The sequence below is a fragment of the Grammomys surdaster genome, unplaced genomic scaffold (assembly GCF_004785775.1).
Source record: "Grammomys surdaster isolate TR1022 unplaced genomic scaffold, NIH_TR_1.0 126029, whole genome shotgun sequence".
Taxonomy (NCBI): Eukaryota; Metazoa; Chordata; class Mammalia; order Rodentia; family Muridae; genus Grammomys; species Grammomys surdaster.
Genome location: NW_021620842.1, coordinates 3,557,805 through 3,576,674, shown reverse-complemented (window position 1 = coordinate 3,576,674; position 18,870 = coordinate 3,557,805). Strand labels below are relative to the sequence as shown.

Genomic DNA, 18,870 nt, shown 5'->3' with positions numbered 1-18,870 from the left:
AGGGGAGGGGAGGGGAGGGGAGGGGGGGAGAGGGAAGCCAAAGGCTAGCCTGGATTAAAATTCTGACATTATCACTTTGCTTTTTAGCAACCATGTACAACTAATGGTCTCTCAGAACCTTGGTAATAAACTGGCAATATTAACATGCACTCTACAGACATGATTGAATGGGATAAGACATTCAATGTATGTTCAAACTATTTAGCAATCAGAGGTGCTAGAATAAATATATTTTGGTGTGTTTCTACTATGTTTAAACTTAACTATACCACCGTGCAGTCTGGTAGACACCTCAGTTCACAACATATCCAGCTTGCCTCTGGCCATTGTATGAGACTTCGCTACATGAGTTTTCCATGTACAAATCTGGTCTAATCTTGATTTTTCTTATACTTTTTAAATTTTCACTCTAATTTTTTTATTTGCTAAAGTTTTAAATATATTACTTCCTTTCCCCAGTATAGCCTCCTTTCCCTGCTGCTGGTTAACTTCTATTTGTGTGAAGCTGGCCCAGACTTTTCATAGCATGCTTGAGAAAGATGTATATTATCAGACCACATCTAAACTAGTTCTATTCCTCAACTGTTTGTATGAGTAAACACACTTTTCTAGCTAACCTATCATGTCTTCTTGTTTCTGGAAGTCAACTAGTCATAAACAGATTTGTCTAAATAAGCATATTTCTCCCCATATTCCAATAGTCTTAACTAAGTCTCATGCGTTTAGAGATGAAGTCAGCTCTTTAATCATCTGGAAAACTGTGCACCTCTGCATAAATAAGGTATGGACCCTTCTCAGAACTCTTCTCTAAGATCTCTAAGACCTCCTCTAAGACTAAGATTTACTGCAGGAAATTGAGATTGGCTTGTTTCAGGAAAGAGATAATCACATTGCTAGACAGGAAAAGAACTGCATACCACTAATAAAGCACTGGAGAGGCTTAAATGGAAGGTGGGGAATTTGAGAGTAGCCTGCTTTACAATGCAAGTTCAAGGCCATCCTGCAATTCATGAAAGACTCTCTCAAAGAGAGACAAAGTTGGGATGCACGGTGGAATGACAGGAAAAAGGGAGAAGACTTCTGAACTTAAGCAGGTTTTGAGCTGTGTTATAAACTGTAAGAAAATATTTTTCAGAGTGTAGCTATGTTGATAGATTCTTATTTTCTATATTCTTGATGAACAGGCATTAATATCTAAATCCTTGAGGGAGTGCCTTCTATGCAAATCTACCAATCCAGAACTCCTGCTTCAGCAAGCTCCTTTATTAAAATTCCCTCCCACAAGCTTATATCTTTATAATGTGGCACTCCAGGAACTTGTACTAGTCCAAAGGGAATAGGCCCTTAGGGAGGATCTTGACAGCCTTAACACACCAAGTTCATTCTTATACCTAAAATCTACTTCCCTGTCTACTTCTCCCCTATTCCAGCAACCATGGTAAAATCCCCGTCTTTGACCTGAAACAACACCCTGTGCATGGTGACTTGGGTGCTAGTGCTTGTTCCAAGTGGCAGCTACTCTTGTTTCTCAGGATCTTCCTTCATGATAATCATTTCTAAATTTGTGTCCTATCATATTCTAGGTGTATTTGAACTAGTTACTAGTTAGTCTTTCAATCAGGGAAAATGGTTTTGAAATGCAAGAGAGAGAAATTCAGGAAAGGGTTTAACTAATTAACTTTGGGTAATTTAAAATTTCAGAGAGTTGAAAAATATGAAAATTGTTCTATATAAGGCTCTTAAGCACCTGTTCCTTTAAGCAATGATTTGACAAATGTAAAAATATAAATAAAGAGAAATTAGTTGATAAGTTTAAAATAGGCTAGGGAATGTCAATTAATATGCTGGAGACAGAATAAACTAAAGGGTTTGTTTGTTTGGGTTTTTTTCTTTGGTGGTTTTTGGTTTAGACTGATTTTTTTCTGGTTGGTTGGTTGGTTTGATTCATAACAAAAAGAAAAATAAATTAGAATGGGAAAGCAGCTGTTCAGAAGACTTCTATCATGTAATAAATAGTTTCAAAGAACTGTAATAAAACAAACTAGAAGTACAAAATATATTGCTGATTTAAAAAAATAAAACTACTACGCTATGACATAAAAAAATAACAAAATGTATTCTATTTTCTAAGAAACAAGAACTCATTAATCAGGATACCTGTACATGTCATTTTAGAAGAACCAGCATTCCATATTGACTAGGAGATAATGGGTCAGTTCCTGGAAATCTGACAAGTGATGCTCCTGCAGAGGAAATGCTATCATCCTTCTTCTGATCTCAGAAAAACTGCTTTGTAGACATGAAACAAATGGCATTGATTTGAAACCATCAGTTATCATTAACAACACTACCACAGAGGGTCAGTTCCCTTAAAGTCATAAATCAAACACAGCATTGAAAACTTAAGCCAACCCTAAGCCTTCCCTGTATCAGCATTTCTAAATATTACTGTGGGACCAGAGGAACAAGCTTGTCTTCTCTGTGGTTTGCCTCTGCAGTGCAGTAACTGTGCAATAGAACTACTACATGTAGTGTGTATGTGTGTGTGTGTGTGTATACATTCATACATATATGTGTGCATATGTGTATATGTGTACATATGTGTTTGTCTTTTGTGCATCTGTGTGCATATGTGAGCCTATATGTACATGAATGTGTGTACATGCTTGTGTGTGGGGAGAGGGGTGAATGTGTGTATGTAGACATGTGTGCATGTACCTGAGTGTATGTGCTCATGTATGTGTGTCTGTGTACACTTGAGTGCATATGTGTATGCACATATATGCACCCAAATATCACAGAAACTTTTTCCTCATATAGGTGATTGCTGATGGCATATATAGATAATATACTTATATGTGGTGCAGGAAATAACTGGAGAAATAGCTACAAGTGTTATCACCATGGCAGAAGATGGGACATTGGCAAACTATAGAGCAGAAAGCAGAATTGAGATCAATTCTTACTTTCATAAATAATCCATAAACCTCCTTTGAGGACTGAGTCCCTGGAAGGGCTTAGGTCAATTGGGAGTAGCTTTAAAAATACATAACTGCTGAGTGGAAAGATTAGATATTGGGTTAAAGGAACTTTCTACTTTTCCAAAACCTGAGTTCAATTTTCCCCAGAGTAGATTTCAGTTCCAGGAGATTTTCTGCTCTCTTCTAAAGTCCCTAATCACCAGGCAAACATATGGTGCACAGACATACATATAGACAAGACACTTGTACACATAAAATAAAAATTCTAATTAAAAATAAAGATGACATCTGTTTTTATTATTTCAGTTTTATCAACATCAATACTGCAGAAAAGTATGAAGGACCAATGGAATATCATAAAAGATACTGTTTAAACTATCAAATACACTCAAACACTTATGATATAAATTATTTTTCTTAGTTATTAGATCTGTGTTCTTCTCAGGAACTCATAGATACCCTTCTTATGCACTAGTCACTGGTAGGCTCATCCACTTTTTATTTACATAGCTAGGTGTTTACCTTGCTCACCTTTGAGGCTATAATATAATTGTGACACACATTGCAAATGTGAGATAGATAGCACCCTATCTTCCACCCCAACCTCAGAACTTCATTTTATTTTCCCTCTTTATGATTTTGCTTCTTACAAGGAGAGTCACAGTATTTCTCCTTTGTGTTTTCAACTTCTTTCATTTAGCATGATTTCAGGGTTGGTTCATATTATAGTCTGTGCCAGAATTTCATTCTGTTTTCGTAAGACCAAAATATTTTGTGCTGTGCCACTCTGGTTACAATCGTGTAGTCCTTCAAAGCTAAACAGAAGATAAATCAGCTTGCTCTGTGATGAGATTTAAGCCCTGTATCACAGGAAGGACCCCATGCGTGGTACTATAAATATGGACAAACCCCATGGCTGAAGGGGTCACAGCTCATAGTAAGAAAACTAATGCAGTTTTTTCATTAAATGGATATACTTTTCCATAAAATTCCCTGTTCTTCATCTATTTGTGACTAATTTGGCTATTGTCTCTAATGCTGCCATCAATTTTGACTACACATATTTCTTTGAGCACTGTTTGTAATTACTTGAGGATATACATAGGAGTGTAGTTACCAAGTGTGTGTGTGTGTGTGTGTGTGTGTGTATGCATATATATGGCAGTTAAGTTTATTTCTCAAAAACTTTTATTGGCACACATTAATTATTCATAATAATTGATTTCATTATGATACTTTCATTCATGTACATAATGTATTTTGATTCCACTCACAGTTTTGAGTACACAGTTTTATCTCCCTCTCCTTCCCACTGATCACATTATCTTCCAATCTCTCCCTCCTTCTACTTTCATGTTTTTGTTGACTCAATGAGTTTCATTAGGATTCCTTATTGAAGCATGAATAAGAGTTGGTTTGCAGCCCCAGCAGCACCTAACCAGTGGTATACCATGGAAGGAATTGTGTAACCCTCCTGTGGCAACTATTAACTACCTATAAATCGTCAAAGATGGTTGGGAAATTTTACTAGAGAATACTACAAAAACTATATTCCAGACAAACTCTAAAAAAATTAAATGCAGTGGACAAACTTTTAAAAACATAGAGCCTATTCAAATAAAACAAAATGTGTAAATAAGTTCAACAGATCCATAACAAGCAATGAGGTCAAAGGGGTAATACAAAGTTTCTACCCTTTCTCCCACAGCCTCCCTAAAAACCAGATTCAGTAGCAAATTCTGTGAAATCTTTAAAGAGATATAACCAATACTCCTCAAACAGTTCCAGAATAGAAATAAGAAACAAATTCTTCCCATAAACCCAGCATTACTCTGTTCTCTCTCTCTCTCTCTCTCTCTCTCTCTCTCTCTCTCTCTCTCTCCCCCCGCCCTCTTACTGTGAAGATTTCCATAATTCCATAATCAGCTTTGCTGTTTCACGTAATTGCACTGTTAAGTTAGACAGAGTTGATTGGGAAAAAATGGATGGAAGTAACCAAATTAGAAATACTAAAAAGACACCAAGTCATTAGGATTAAGACGGGAAACCTGTGAAATCTTTAAAGCGATAAAACCAATATTCCTCAGACAGTTCCAAAATAGAAATAAGAAACAAATTCCTAGGGAAAGGACCTTGTTCACTAAGCCTGTGTCCTCTGTGTTTACGACAAATGTGAGCCACACTGCAGAGCTCTAGATTTCATCTTGAGCGAGCTTCATTCAGCATGTTCAGACAGTTGATTGAAAGCTTGACTTTGATGAGCACTATCTTCCTTTGAACTCTAGGGTGGTGCTCCTCAGCAAAATTCTGGGTGATAGTGGGACATGTACTTATAGGCTGCCACACAAGATGTGCTCAATTGAGAAACTGAAGTGCTAGTTTTATTTGATCCCATTTTATTTTAAGTAACTTAAAGTTCAAATTAACCAAGATGGCTAATTGCCTGTGCTATAGAAAGCTCTGGAGAAGGTCCTTGTGTGCCCATTTGCTATCTTCTGTTGTGGCTCTTTCATTCTATTAGGGCAAAGTAGAGTCATATAATCAGAGATTGTGTGCTATTCAAAGCACACTACTGACTGGCTGGCTCTTTACTGGACTTTCTTTCAGGGCATTAGAAAACTGAAAGGGTATTTTTATAGGACACGAATGGAATAATTGCATTTAATTAAAAAGTTATTTGGGGATATTTTCCCACATATTTTATTAGAATCAAAATCGTGAAGACCCAAGAGCTGAGGACTTGGGTCAGTGGATAATAGTCTCAATAGTTAATACTGAAAGTCTGAATTTGAATCCCCAGTACCCATGTTAAAAGTCTGATGTGGTGGCACATGTTTGAAGTGCCAGCACTGGAGTGGTTGAGACAGAAGGATCCCTGCAGCTCACTGGCCAGCTAGGCTAACAGAAACATCCAGGTTCAATAAAAGACCTATTTCAAAAAAGTAAAATGGTTTTCAAAAGATCAACCAAGGAGTATACATGGAGAGACCCATGGCTCCAGCTGCATATGTAGCAGAGGATTGCCTTGTCGGGCAGAAATGGGATGAAAGGATCTTGGTCTTGTGAAGGCTCAATGCCCCAGTGTAGGGGTCTTCGAGGGTGGGGAGGTGGGAGTGGGTGGGTGGGAGAACACTATCACAGAAGTACGGTGAGGGGGGAATGGGCTAGGGGTTTCCCCCGGGGGAGGGGGGGAAACAGGGAAAGGAGATAACATTTGAAATGTAAATAAAGAAAAAGAAGAAGAAACATGAATGTTGACTTCTGTCCTGTAAACACACATGCTCAGACATGAAGGTACACCAGAATATACATACAAACAAACATATACACGTACATCTACCAGGAACAAACAAATTTTGAAAAGACTTCAAACATCTGGTGCTTATTTAGATGTGCGTATGCGCATGCATGTGCATACGATTACACTTATGTATATCTTAGACTTTTGGGGGCATACATTTTCAGTATTGAGAGTCAGTTTATGAATATTGTCTCAAGTTCCATCTGCTGTGTCATTTCTGGGACTGCTTCTCTTGGTTGATTTTTTCTCTTTGGTAGGGGTGTATTCTGTTTCTCTTCAAGCCTAGTAAGTTTTCACAGGATGTAACGATGCTGAGTTTACCATGCTACATTTTACCAGCTTTTGCAGAGCTGATTTTAGTGAATAAGCACTGTGTTCTGACACATAAACTGGCATGTTTTATCCCTTGGAACTAATTTAAAAGCTTTTAAATGGGAGTTCCAGGATAGCACGTAAATAGGGTAAATCATCTCCACCAGCAAGACTTCCATGCTGGGTTCCCGTATTCCAAAGACTGAGATACAAACTACTGCCTGCTAAGCTTTAGCTCTGAGACCTGTTTTGCTTTTGTTCTGTTTTGGGGTTTTTTGTTTGTTTGTTTGTTTGTTTGTTTGTTTGTTTATTTGTTTGTTTTTTTATTTTGTAATGTTTTTTGGGGGGTTGGTTGGTTGGTTGGTTTTTTTTGTGTCAGGGTTTCTTTGTGTAACCGTGGCTGTTCTGGAGCTATCCCTGTAGAACAGGCTAGCCTAAACTCAAGAGATCTGCCTGCTTCTACATCCTGAGTGCTGAAATTCATGGCATGTGCCACCACACACCCCATACTCTGAGAACTGTTTGACTCTGGAAATTTTCTTGTGGTTCTTCAGTAGCCTTGCAAAATTTTTAACTGGCACATGCCAGGATTAAAATTTTAGCAAATATTAGAATGCTCATCTCTTCCAGTATCCTGAACTCCCTCTCTCTGTGTAGTTTCTTTGTCTACTGTACTTTCCTCTGCAAATTTAGCAACATGGTTGTCCTTAATGTTCAGATATCTGTCTTCTTAATTATTGGAGGATGGGTTTGTGCACTGTGTATTCAGATACTAATTTCTGTACCCCAGATATCTGGTTGTAATCCAAACCTGCATCTCCTGTCTCAATGTTGTGTAAAAAAATTATTTTCTATCACCTCAGATTGGTTAATAAAGTGTCAATAAGCCTATAGCTGGGCAGGAGAGTTAAGACAGGACCTCTGAAACCAGTGTGGAGTGGGTTCTAGGTTGAGAAAGTCATGACAAGGGACACCAGGGAGAAGTCACCATGAGGATACAGTTGGAACAAGAACAGCCAGGGTAAGACTAAGACTGCAAGTAATGGGGTGTATGGTTGGAATATAGTCAGCGAAAATATCTACCCAACTATAGTACTTGTAGCTTAGTAATAAATATATTAGGTCTCCATGTCATTATTCAGGATAATGGGAGGTATAGAAGAATCCCCAAAATACAATTACACTTAATTCTGAAAGAATTAGAATGTCCTACCATGAACTGGGACCTGAAGAAAGTCTGCAAGCAAGAAGCTGGACACAATCCTGGAGTGTCTTTTTCCTCAAGAGTTAATTTCCTTAGCTGCCTGTTGTCTGTGTCTGAAAATATTTGTTTCAAATATTTTGTGTATATTTCTAAATGTTTACAATGGGATGAGAATTCTTCCTACAATTGATTCTTCATGGGTTGAAAATAGAGTAAAATTCTACTTAAGTGATTTTAAATGATTTCAATAACAAAATGAAATTATTTTCAATCAAGATCATTTAGTCTTTAAATGTTTAAACATTTCCAGATCAAATGTTAATATAAATTGTCTTAAAGATTCTTTAAGTAAATAAGAAAAATATAAGTTCATAATTTGCTCTTTCTTTTTATATTCATTCATATTCTAGGGGAGAAATACATTCTCTTTTAATGCAAACTATATTTGAACTGTAATGAATTCATCTAAGAAAATTTTTCTTTGCATGATTGAGAAAGACTTGTTCTCATAGAACGCCAGATTTGCTATGCATATAGAATTCTGTAATCTTCAGTGAGAAATAGTATATAAGCTTCCTATTTTTCCCTAGTGATCCTGTTTAAAATCTCATCAGCAACTTTTTAAACAGTTCTGTATTTTTATTTTATGTGTATGAATATTTTTCCTGCATGTATGTATATACACTTCATGTGTGCCTACTATGCAATGAGGCTAAAAGGGGGCACCATGATGACAAGTTAGAGACTTGTGAGCTGACAAGTGAGTTCTCAGATCAGAACCCTTATTCTCTACAAGATCAATAAGAATTCTAAACCAGTGACTCATATCTCCAGCCCTTCATTAGCTAGGCTTTTATCTCCTGAATTACTTACTGAATCCTTAAATTTGTCCTCATTTTCATAGTAGATGAGTTATTATTGAAGGTCTATTTCTTTTTTAAAAACTTCTTATTGATTTTTTGTGAGTTTCGCATCATGTACCACCTATGTCCCACTAATCTTCCCATCCGATCATATCAGCCCCTCATCCTTGCAACCCTCTCCCCAAATAAAACAAACAACAAAGAAAAATATCATTATGGAAGCTTACTATGTTACCATGGGTCAAACAGTATCTGTCCACATATCTCCACTTGCAAATGTTCATTGCAGTGAGTCATTGGTCTAGTTCGAGATCTCCCGTTTCTGTGACACCATCAATAGTTATCCTCACCAGGACTCCTACAGGAATCTTATTATTCCCCCATGTCATGAGGATACTATAGCTTTGGATAAGCAAGACTGACTAGGCTTATTTCTTATTATGTCTGCCTCTGTACTTAACATTTGACTCAGGAAGCAAGTATGGAAACTTCAGCAAGACAATGAAGTATGTCACAAACTTGTCTTGCCAATTTATGAAAACTTTATGAAATAATTCCCTTATGTCATTTTCTATTATTAGGTATTATAAGTATAATTCTGTGATACTGACGCTTTTAAATTTCAGCATATTTTAATAAAATATTTTAGCATAATTAGCATATTCTCTAGACAGAAAATTTACTATTGTGTTTAGTCCCCCTCATCCTTCTCCTTGACAATCTCTGCATATCACATAAGCAACTGTTACTTTGATGATTGATGTGAGCTTAATGATTTTTAAGCATAGCTCCATGAGAGTCCAAATGGGTGGAGTGCCTTTGGGGAGGGATCTTGTGTGAGACAGACAAGGTAGATGCATTGGACACTGATGGTCCAGCCAAGATGTCGCAGTCTGATATTAAACACCAGTGTGAGGTTGTAATAGTAACAGCCCCCACATTGTGGCAAGAAGGGAGAAGGTTGTAAGATGGGGGAGAAATAGAAAATAGACTATGGAGTGGGCATAACAATTTTGTTAAGGACTGAGGTAAGTGACAGAAATTCATTGCAAACTCACTAAATTTACCTGGAGCTAACATGAGATGACTATTGACCAGTTCGAAATGGTATCTTATGTGGCCCAGGCTGACCTCAAACATATGGTATATCAAACCACACTGATGTGTACATGCTGAAAGCACGTAACAACTTGTGGGTAACCTCACCATACCTAAACATGGAAACAAATACCTACAACCTAAAACAAAACAGTGATAACACATAAGATTATATTAAAAATTAAGTTTAAATATGTTACTCCATACACATACAAATAAACCAGTCAAAAGATAAGATACAGAACACAATAGAAAAGACAAACATCTACCATATAAGAATCTTGAGTATATGTCCATAGTTCATCCAAAAGAAGGAAAAGCAAAACTTACCAGTGATAAAAGATGAGTTTCATATATTAAATTAAAAATATATATTTATTTGTATTTGTGTGTCATGTGTCCACTTGTATGTGAGTACAGAAATGTGCCAAGACACTCATTCAAGAATCAGAGGACAACTTGCAGAAACTGGTTCTTTTAATTTAATTCTGAGTCCACAAGTTCTGAGGATTAAAATGAGGTGCCAGGCATTGAAGACTAGACTTTGTACTGGCTAAGCTATCTCACTTCCTTTTAAAGAGCATAGACTGGGGAAGAATAAAAAATAAAAAGAATAACTTCTAACAAAAAATAAAATCTTTTCTCCTTTAGTTGCTCATTCTCCTTTTGGAAGCTTAATTGCACGTTTGTGAAGAGTTTAGTTGTTTTATCACTCTAACTTAAAATAAATAGAAAGAGGAATAGAAAAAATAGTGAAGATACACTGAGTCTCAAATAAGATTGAGTGATCTTCAATGAAGAAAGGGTCCTTATAGACATAATTGGGTAAAATAAGACCCCAATCTAATGTGATGTCCTTAAAATATAAAGTCATGTAAAAGAAGAGACACTTAACTGCAGCATCCTGTGAACCTGGTGAAAGTGAGAAAAAGTACTCACTCAGTGGTTCCAGGAAGAATGCTAACATGAGTATCTTAGTCTAGTTTCTGTTGCTAATAAAATACTGCCAAAGAATAGACACATTGTAAAGAAAAGTTTAGTTTGGTTCACAGTTCTTATCCAAGGCCAAAAGGCTACCACTGGTACATACTTTTTTAGTGCATAGTCCTGAGGTAGTACAGGACATCACATAGAGATATGTTACTTGACTCATGGACAAGTTAGCTGTTATCAGAGACCTATTCTAAAGGCACACCATTATCCCATAACCCATTCAGTATATACATGAATGAATCGATTCATGAAACCAGATCACTTAAAATGATGAGCAGGAGTAAAAGTATTCCCAGGACAAAAAAACGGCTAGATGATCAAGCTACATATGCCATTCTTAAAGCTTGACCAAAATAGAAATACTGACTTCAGGCCATGGGTAATTTTATCAGCAGTATCTGCCGCATCAATGTTCAGCAGAGCAGCATTCTTTATATTCATAAGCTTACTATACAAACTTAAAACATCCAGAGAGGTGGTAGAAATATGCCAAATGCACTGCAAGTGTATTTAAACTTCTTCCTAATTATAATGACTACCATTGTAAATTTTAGAACTAACACAAATCCAGGGTTATTTGGCATGACACTCAAGATGGCTCCTGACCCTTAAACTCTGAACCTCCTTCCAATAATTTGAATAGGATAAAGAGTATCAATTCATTCTTCCAAATGTCTATCTAAATCCTCTTGTATATTCAACACATTAGTAACATTTTTTGCTGAATGATTAACAAAAGTAACTGTCTTAACTTCTTGTGTTAAAGCAATTGCAGAAATAGTGGTGCTAACAATTAATGTAAGTAAAGCTGTTATACCAGCAATAATCAAGCCCAGTATCCTCTTGCTTCTTCTTAAAGCCTGACTCACTTCTAGTACTTGCAAGTTTGTTTTGTTTTTTTTTTTCAGAATACCAAGGTTCTGTGATACTCAGGGCAATAAAACAAAAACTGGTTGATAGACCTCTGTAACTGATATGCCGAATTTCAGCAACATCAACATATTGGAAGCCAAGTACCTGGCTTGAACATGAAAATGGACCCCCAGACAAAGTTATTAAATTAACCGGCTGGCAAGCCAAGGATGGGTAAGATTCTGCACAGAGCCTTACCAACCTAAGATATAAGCACATTGCTTTGAATAATGCATATTCTATAATGGGTAAGGAAGGCATTATTGCCAGAATGACCTAAGACAGGCTCACTCTTGATAATGAAATAAAAAGGGGGAGAGGCAGAAAGCCTTTGGGGCTGCTTGGCAGGAATATGATACTGGCCAAGGACAAGGAAGTAGGCTTCAGGCAGGAAGCTGACATTAGGCTAGAACAAAGAAGTATTTTCAGGCAGGAATCTAAACTTTAGGCTAGAACAAGGAAGTAGGCTTCAGACATGAAAATGACTTTGGGCTAGGAAAGGGAAATTGACTCAAATATTTTGGTCATCCTGATAAGCCCTTAGAAACAGTGATCATGGGACTTTTTTTTATTGCCTTACTTGTTCTTTGACTATTTGTGTTTATTGTCTTGCTTGTTCCTTGACTATTTGCATCTATTGTATTGGTAGTTCCTCAACCTAGAACTGACCTTAATACTTGCATGTAATTAAAATGGTATAAAAGCAAAAAGGAGGAGGGTAGATGGGATAGGGAGTTTCTAGGGAGGGGAAATAGGAAAAGGGGATGACATCTGAAGTATAAATAAATAAAATATCCAAGAAAAAAAGAAAAAGAAAACCTGATCACTGATCTTTCTATAACAGTCCCACTTGACCCCAGTTCCTAATATTGTTTAATGAGGATTAAATTACAGCCTGTGTTTTAGAGAAAAGAGAGCACATTCAAATCATAGCAGTGGGGTAGACAGGATATGACTGTGATGGGCAGATTCTTCACTTTTGTTTTTAGTTGGTATCTCTGGTTCACTTAAGCAACTTGGGGAAGTAGGGCAGGTGAAAACTTACCAGCATTTATGAGGAAAGGACTTTTTTTGTGTTATATCTCATTTCATCTTTATGCAACGCTGTTAGGCAGCTTTCATTACCCATTGAAGAGGCAAAGGGGATATCCAGGGCACTATTTATAACTATTCTAGGACCACAAAGTGCCAAAGTAACTCAGCTGAAGTTCAGAATCAAATGTCCTGTTCTCTTTAGGAAAGGTGTTAGTTCTCCCTTTAAAATAAAAATAACAAAAATAAATCTATGGATGCGTTTTTGCCTCTTACTGATATCAAATACAATGAAAGGATTTTTAATATTTTACAATTTTTCTCTTTTTAAGTCAGCATATAAGAAAATGATTGTATTATAGTAATTAGATGTTTATCACCACCGTTACTTTTCTTTCCCCCATCTTTTGGTGATTTTCCTCTCCCTTAATGTTTTAATGTCACATGTAACTTGTAATACTGCTGTCCCTAGCTTATGACCTTTTCATCTCCTCTCATGGTAACCTTTCTAATTTCATTATACACATATACACATATGAACATACACACTCAAACCTAAATTTGGCATTTGAGAGAAAATGTGTCATGTTTTTCCTTCTGAGTCTGATACATTTCACTTAAATATAGTGATCTCTACTTCTATGCATTTTTGAGCAAGTGTCATGATTTCAATTTTCTTTGTGAATGAATAAAATTATATTGTGTCTATGTAGCACATTTTATCTGATGATGGACATACAGGCTTGACCCACTTCTTTTCTGTTGTGAATAATAAACAAGAATGTACAAATATATCTATAATATACACACTTAGAATTCTATGGATGTGAACCCAGGAGTGATAAGGCTGAATTATATAGAATTTCTTTATATCTCCATACAAATTTCCATAATAGCTTACCAATATACATCCATATAGACAGTGTATAAGGCCTCCTCTTTCTCCATATTCTTGCCAGCAGTTGCCATTCTTTTGATGATAGATATCTAACTGAGATAAAATAGATCTGAAAGCGACTTTAATTTGTATCTTATGGGTAAGGCTGTTGAAGCTTTTTCAAGTATTTATTAGTTGTTTACATTTCTTCTTTGAAAAAGTATCTTAGTTCATTAGTCTATTTACTAATTGGATGATTTCTTTTTCCCTTCAATTCTTGAAGTTCTTTGAATGTCGTATATAATATTCTCTTATCAGATGGATAAATAGCAAAGATTTATCTCCATTCTATGGGTCTTCTCTTCATCTTAGTTATTGTTTCCTCTGTGTTGCAAAACTTTTCAATCTTCACAGTCTCATTTGTCAATTTTTTTTATTTCCAATGGTATTAGCATACTTTTCAGACAGTCCTTGTCTATGCTAATATTTTAAAGTGTTTTTTCTGTGTTCTCTCAAGCTACTGAGTTCAGGATTTAAGTCCATTGTGAAGATATATGGAAGATAAGAATGATGCATCTAGTTTCATCTTTGTGCATGTGAATATTGATCTTTCTCAGCAACATTTACTGAAGAGTTTTTTCAATGTATTTTTCATGTTATTTTTATTGATTATTTCTGAACTTCACATCATGAACCCCAAGAACACTTTCTTCCCAATCCTCCCAGCTCGGCCCCACACCACTCTTGTGACCACCTCCCCCCATTAAAGAAAACAAGTTCAATTTGTGTTACCTATATACTCACTAAAGCATGGTCAGACTCTCAGTGGAGAGTTTTCCCTTAATGAAAACTTAGTCTTTCCCCGACTACACCCCCATCAGATGCCAACAACTATACTTCAGCATCCTTATCACATTTTTTAATTTTTTATTGGTTCTTTGTGAATTTCACATCATGCACCCCAACACCACTCATCCCCCCCTACCTTAATACTTGCCCTTGAACTTCCTTGGCCAACAGAATAAAAATAATCTCATTATAAAATCTGTAGTGTATCCTAGTGTATCCCACAGTGTATACCTTTTTGTCTACGTGTCTTTGCTTACAAATGTTCATTGCGATGACTCATTGGTCTGGTACAAAGGCCTCTGGCTTTTCCTATTCTATCAATACTGAAACCTTACTAGGACTCCTATCAGGTATCCTGTTATTGTTCTGTGTCATAGAGATCCTGAAGTTTTGGATCTGTAATACCGGCCCCTTCATGTACTCCAGCAGTTCACTGATGTGGTAGATATTGGGATACACTAATTTAAATCTCTGGATCTGGGCCTGAGAGGTATCTGAACTGGTCAGTCCACTGGTTCTCCCACTTTCATACCTTACAGTAGTCGATCCTGCAAATAGGATCAGCTCTACCCTACAACCTAGGTGAGGTGTGAGGCCTGCTTTCCTAAGTGTTCCAGCTGGTGACTGACATGGCCATATCCCCAATCTCATGACCCCAGAGCCATCTCCCTCACCTGCCATTGGTGGTGATGGATGAGGGATGGGTGGAGGACAACTCCCCCCTTGCCCTTGCTGCCACACAGAAGACAAGAGACAGGGCCAGCTCTCCCACGTTCATACACACAGACTCAGGTTGCTATCAGGGTAAGCTCTACTGTGAGGTGAAGTCCAGGGCCTGCTCTCCTTCAAGTGCTGCAGCAGGTGAATGGCAGAGACAGCTCTCCTGCTCTTGTGACCAAGGGCCAGGGTTTCCTACCTGCTGCAGATGGCAAGGGATGAGCGGGGTATCTCAACCTCATTCATGTAACTGGAAGGAAGACAAGTGACAGGACCAGCTCTCCTGCCTTCAGGGCTGGCTTACCCACAACTCCAGAAATGTGCAGCTCTCCTGAGTACTGAAGATGGCTAGGAGCAGCTCTCTTAGCTCTCATGCTCCCAGGGCCAGATCTTCCATGGGTCAGGTAAGGGGTGGGGCCAGTTCTGCATATCCTTTAGATATCAACATGTGCCCAGGCAGCAGCCAAGGACATCCACCTGGCCTTTGGTGGTAAAAGACTCCTGCTGCTGCAGGGCCACAGACCAGATGTGGCTCCAGGTGCTATCACAGGCCTGGACCTTTCCAAGGTCCCAGGTGGTGTCACAGGCTACACACAACAGGCTGTTCCTCAATACCTTTGAATTTCTAGTTCTGCCTCTCTTGGTTGTTCATGTCCTGTTTCTTTTTCTCTTCCATTTCTCCACCACTTACTTGCTTCTCTGAGTGTCTGACATCATCTCAGAAGTGTTTTCAAAAGCGTTATGCCCCATTTGTGCATTATGATACAAGACAAGGGTTATCTGGAGCATGATCTGCTTCCTAGTAGGCCTGTGTGGCACCAGATTGGTAGTCATCTCAGGTGAGCTCTTTGTGCAGCCCCATAGCACAGGTCTTGGGCTTGCTTCTCACCTGGGACCATCTGAGTGGCCCCATGCATTGGTCATCTGTCTAGGGCTCAGTCCCACCTGAGGCCATGGTCCTAGACTGGGTTGTTCTATTCTCCAGCTTGATCCCCACCCTGGGAGCCTATCCAGACCTGCCTGGCACCAGACTGGTGGTCAACTCAGGCTTGAGTTTGTTTGTGAAGTGTTAAACTACTTAATCATTCAGATGCTCACAGGTCAGAACACTGAGTGTAGATGTAATGTCTCTCTTCTCTGCCACCTATTGACACTCATGTGACACAGCAGCCACATGTGACACAACTGCCCCCTTTTGGCACGAGGTGGGGGTGTCCTTATCACAATTTTTAAGAGTTCTCCTTGGCTTTCTGTCTAGGCTTTTCCTTTGGGTGGGGTTGAGTGGAAGTGGGGGTGGAGGTAGCAATTGTCATATTGCCATCTATGTCCCTCTTTCCCAACTGTGAGTCTGCACTCATCAATATCATGGCCAAAGTAGCTTCCTTGATCTTTACAGTCAGTATCAGAAACATAAATCATAGACTTACACATGGTTTCTGGAGACAGCATAGACCACAGACATCCACATGGTCTCCTGCATCAGCATGTGCATATGGGCATGAACCTCAGAATGGTCTCCAGTGGCAGAACAGACCATGGACATTAATACATACCCAACTGCAATAGTACCATGAACCCAGATATGGCTCTCAGTTATAGCACAGACCAGCACATCACCATGGCTTCAGGTGGTGGCCCAGACCAAGGACATCTGTATAGCCTTCAGTGGTGCCCCCGGCCAGGGACATCATCACACCTCATAGTCACTCTAGAACCACAGACATCTGCTTGAACCTTGAGCATCAACATGGCCTGGGACAGCAGATTACGAATACCAAAGTGGCCTCCAGAGGATGAACAGACCATAGAGATCTTTCAATGAGGGCCAGTCCATAAAATAGTCCATTCTTTGTCTTGGACATCATGCCATTGTCCAGAACCAGGAAGACTGTGCAGCTGGGCAACATGTTCCAGGGACACATATTCCCCTGCCCACCACAGGCTTCTCTCACACCTATAACTGTTGCCACATCTCTAGTTCCACCTCTCTCTGCCATTTATGACTGCCTCACTTCTTTATCCTTCTCAACTCTCCATTGAAATCTGTTTATCATAGTGACATTGAAAACTTCAGTGTATCACATAGATGATGGTGATCATCATCATTACCATTATTATTTTGCCCAGATAGCTTTGAATATGAATATTCATTCCAAAAAGTCATTGGTCTGGGTCAAGGTTTATGGTTTCTGAAGCACAATAAATACTGAACCATTGCTGAGGCTTGTTTAAGATATTCTGCTGTTGCCAGAGTCATGGTTATATTGCAGCTCTGGCTCTGCAGAACTGGCTCCTTCATGTGCTTCAGAAGCTTATAGATAGGGTAGACAATGGGTGGACCTACTCAAAGTAGCTGAATCTGTGCCCAGATGGTAGCTGAGGTGGTTAGCCACTAGCTTCCACCATGACACTGTAGGTCCTACATAGCTTCCTGAATTTTTAATACCTTTGCTGAAAATTGAGGGATTTATAGCCATGTGTGTTTATTTATGTCCTTCTATCCTATTCCATTGATTTATTGTTCTTAGTATCAGTACAATGCTGTCTTTATCACCTTGCTCTGTAAAATAAACTGAGACCAGGTGTGTTAGTCAGGGCTCTCTAGAGAAACAGAACAGATAGGATGGATATACATATACATATATATATATATATATATATATATATATATATATATATATGATTTATTAGAGTAGCTTTCACGCTTTGGTGTGGAGCTGGCTATTCAACAGCTGGCTACCGATGGAAAGGCCAAGAATCTGATACATGTTCAGTCCATGAGGCTGGATTTTTCATCTATTCTTAATCATACTTTGGAGTCCTGAAGAAGTAGGCTTTAGTACCGGTGAAAGAGTGCCTAAGCAATAAGATAGATGAACATGCCAGTGAAAGAAACGGCAAGTAAGCAAAAACCAAAAATTCCCTTTTTCCATGTTTGCTTATATGGGCTATCATCAGAAGGTATGGCCCAGCTTTAGAATGGATCTTCTCACAATAAATGATCAAATTAAGAAAAATCCCTCATAAGTATGCCCATCAGCTTGGCTTTAGTTAATTACAAATGTTACTAAATTGACAAGCAAGATTGTCCACGGGCCCAAAGGTCATATAATATCTCCTATGTCATGCTTAGTTTCCAAATGTAAACAATAACCAGGTCCCGATCATGCCCAATATAACCATCCTGTGTACAACTGAAAATCAAGCTCTCCATGTATAAGCACAAATGCATTATATAATTTATTATAGGTATGTCTCATAAACACAATAACCATTGATATTATTCTAATTGATATTAAATATTACATGATAAAGACTTAGAGGAAAGAAACTATAAACATCTGCTTAATATATTTATATATGTGAACAAACATATTTCTAATAAAATGTGACAGAAATTTTCCTGTCAATTATAATCCTCCTTCCTGAAACTCATCATGAGGTCCTAACTAGTATTGTGCCACACCTGCTGATGGTAATTTACATCAAAATACATGGAAGAAGGGTCTTGTTGTTGTTTTTAGTTTTTTTTGATTTTGTTTTTTTGTTTTTTGTTTGGTTGGTTGATTTTTGCCTGTTTGCCATTACTTTTACTGGCAACTTCATCTATCCTGCTGTTGAACTATTCCTTCACTAGTATTAGAGCCAAGTTCTTCAGGCATTTAGATTAAGAGACAGCTATTGTACTAGTTATCCTACTCTACGAGAGAGAGAGAGAGAGAGAGAGAGAG

General features: G+C 38.0%; 1 non-coding gene across 1 annotated transcript; it reads right to left on the bottom strand.

The window, feature by feature from the left end:
• Positions 1 to 16,204: 16,204 nt before the first annotated feature.
• On the bottom strand, positions 16,205 to 16,342 carry LOC114610165. Its single transcript, XR_003709654.1, has one exon. It is a non-coding gene; the product is annotated as a small nucleolar RNA SNORA17 (small nucleolar RNA).
• Between the last annotated feature and the right edge of the window lie 2,528 nt (positions 16,343 to 18,870).